The sequence below is a fragment of the Chrysochloris asiatica genome, unplaced genomic scaffold (genome assembly GCF_000296735.1).
Source record: "Chrysochloris asiatica unplaced genomic scaffold, ChrAsi1.0 scaffold01692, whole genome shotgun sequence".
NCBI classification, from domain to species: domain Eukaryota; kingdom Metazoa; phylum Chordata; class Mammalia; order Afrosoricida; family Chrysochloridae; genus Chrysochloris; species Chrysochloris asiatica.
Genome location: NW_006410210.1, coordinates 12,095 through 15,323, shown reverse-complemented (window position 1 = coordinate 15,323; position 3,229 = coordinate 12,095).

The following is a 3,229-nucleotide window of genomic DNA, read 5'->3' as shown; positions in this document are numbered from 1 at the left end:
AAGTTCAGTATCTTGGTTACCAGTCAATAATTTAGTTTTGTTATAACAAACAGGACTATCAGAGTTCATCGAATGTAGAATAAAAACTTTCATATGAGTCTTTATGACAGCCTCGTTTACATTTTTGGCTAATGATTCACCACTTTTGACAGCAGCGGATGAGAGACAAAGGAAGATGTGACTAATTTGTGTCTTCTTTTCAACAGAATGTCAGCCGGAGCTGTATTGCACAGACTTTTCAAAATCATATTGTTGTAAGATAATAATGCCCTAGATTTGTGTAATGTGCTTCCATTAGCAAAATGCCTTCCCTTGTATTATCTTGTCTCATCCTCCCACTAACTGGTAAAGTGGGTAACACTAAGCATTTTTTACATCTGAGGAGAGTCAGGCAGACTGAGGTTGACGTGCCCAAGATTATATGGTAGAAAAGAACAGAACTGAGAAGTACAGTCCATTTTTCTGACCCCAAACCCAGTGATTTCTTTGATGAACCCTAGATGGGGTTTGTCTGGATGTGTTCTTCTCCACAGAACCAGAGTCTGGTCATGGAAATAATAAATAGTTACATCCACTGAATAGTTGCCATGTGCCCAGCACCACTTGGAGACTTTACTGAGAAATTTCCATGCACTGACATAATTAGTTCTCACAACAATACTGTAAGTAATAGAGGTAATTGTTTTATTCCACATATATAGCTGATATATGAGGGGGCTTCAAAAAGTTTGTGGAAAAAATTCCATTATCTATCAGTTTCATTTGTCAAGGAACTTTCTGAAACCTCTCATATATCTATATATTGTCTTGTCTTCATTTTCTAAGAAAATTAAACAGTAACATTAAAAAAAATGGTACCAAAGGCACGAAGCGACTGGCTTACAAGTTTTCAAGAGGGAGCTTAGTTTCAGAGGGTATAGGGGTAGGTACCTTTTGGTTAGCAGTACTTCTAGAAAGAGATGACCGTGATGTTTATATTTACATCGTAGAAACTGGCAAAACCTTCAAATTGGAAACTTTCTTCCCCAGAAAACTGGCTTTGAAATACTTACCAGTATGCCACTGAATGTATGTCATTTTAAGTCTGCAGTGCTTTATAACCCAGCTGAGCTTCCAGACAAAGAAAGACTAGGATGAAGGAGAGGCAAACTATTTCTGAATGTTTAGTCACTGAAAGCCTTATGGACACCAGTGGAGCATTGACAGATACAGTGCTGGAAGATGAGCCCCTCTGGCTGGAAGGCACTTAAAGTACAACTATGAAAGAGCTGCCTCCTCAAAGTAGAGGTGATCATGAGGATGCAAATGGAGTAAAGCTTTTGAGACCTTCATTTGCTGATGAAGGAGTTGTTATCTTCCATCAAGTTGGTACCAACTCACAGTTATCTTATGCACAACAGAATGAAACACTGCCCAGTCTTGCGCCAACCTCACAGTTGTTGCTATGCTTGAGCCCATTGCTGCTGCCACTGTGCCAATCCATCTTGTTGGGGGTCTTCCCCTTTTTTGTTGTCCCTCCACTTTACCAAGCATCATGTCTTTCTCCAGGAATGAGTTCCTCCTGATAATATATCCAAAGTATGAAAGACGAAGTCTGGCCATCCTGGCTTATAAGGAGCATTTTGGTTCTGCTTCTTCCAGTACAGATTTGTTTGTTCTTCCTAGCAGTCCGGGGTACTTTTTTAATAGTCTCTGCCAGCACTATAACTAAAATGCATCAATTCTTCTACAGTCTTCCTTATTCATTGTCCAACTTTTACATGCCTATGAGGCTATTGAAAATACCATGGCTTGAGTCAGGCACACCTTAGTGCTCAAACTGACACCTTTTCTCTTAAATACTTTAAAGAGGTCTTGTGCAGCAGATTTGCCTAATGCAATACATTGTTTGGTTTCTTGAGTACTGCTTCCATGTTGATGGTTCTGAGCAAAATGAAGACTTTGATGATTTTGATCTTTTCTCCATTTATTGTGGTGTTATTTATTGGTCCAGTGGTGAGAATTTCATTTATTTATTTATTTTTTTACATTGACGTACAACCTATACCAAAGGATTTGGTCTTCATAGGTAAGTATATAAAGTCTTCTTTGTTTTCAGCAATCAAAGTTATATCATCTGCAAATAACAGGTTGTTAATGAGTCTTTCTCCAATCCTGATGCCCAGTTCTTCATATAATCCAGTTTCTCAGATTATTTGCTTATTATACAGATTGAATGAATATTGTGAAAGAATACAGCCATGACATACACCTTTCCTAATTTTAAACCAGTCAGTATTCCCTTGTTCTATTTGAACAATTGCCTCTTGGTCTGTGTACAGGTTCCATATAAGCACAATGAAATATTCTGGAATACGCATTCTCCACAATGTTGTCCATAGCTTGTCATGATTCACACAATTGAAAGCCTCAGCATAATCAAAAAGCACAGGGAAGTATCTTCTTTCAGCTAAGATCCATCTGGTGCCAGCAGTGATAGCCCTTGTTCCATGTCCTTGTCAGAATCCATCTTAAAACCCTGGCAGTTCCCTGTCAATGTACTGTTGCAGCCATGTGTCAGTTGTTTTTAGCAAAATTTTACTTGAATGTGATATTAATTACATTGTCTGATGCTTTCTGTTTTCTCTTGGATCACCTCTCTCAAAATGAAGAGAAACAGTTGCAAACATTCATTACTAATTTGCACATGGAATGTATGAAGTATGAACCTGGTAAACTTGGAAGTTGTCAAAAATGAAATGCAATGCATAAAGATTGATGTTCTTGGCATTAGTAAGCTGAAATGGATTGGTATTGGCCATTTTGAAGAGCACAGAATTAAGGTTATCTATGCTAGGAATGATAAATTCCAGAAGAATGGCATCACATTCATTGTCAAAAAGAACATTTCAATATCGATATTGAAGCACAATGCTCTTTGTGATAGTATAAGACCAGTTATTAAAACTATTATTCAAATTTACATACCAACCAGTAAGATGATGAAATTGAAGAATTATACCAAGTTCTTCAGTCTGAAATTAATCAAACATGTAACGAAGATGTACTGATAATTACTGGTCACTGGAATGCCAAAGTTGGAAACAAAGAGGAAGGATCAGTAGTTGGAAAATTGGCTTTGGTGATAGAAATGATACTAGAGATTGCATGATAGAATTTTGCAAAACCAACGACTTATTCATTGCAAATATTTTCTTAAACAACATAAAAGGCGACTATACACATGAAC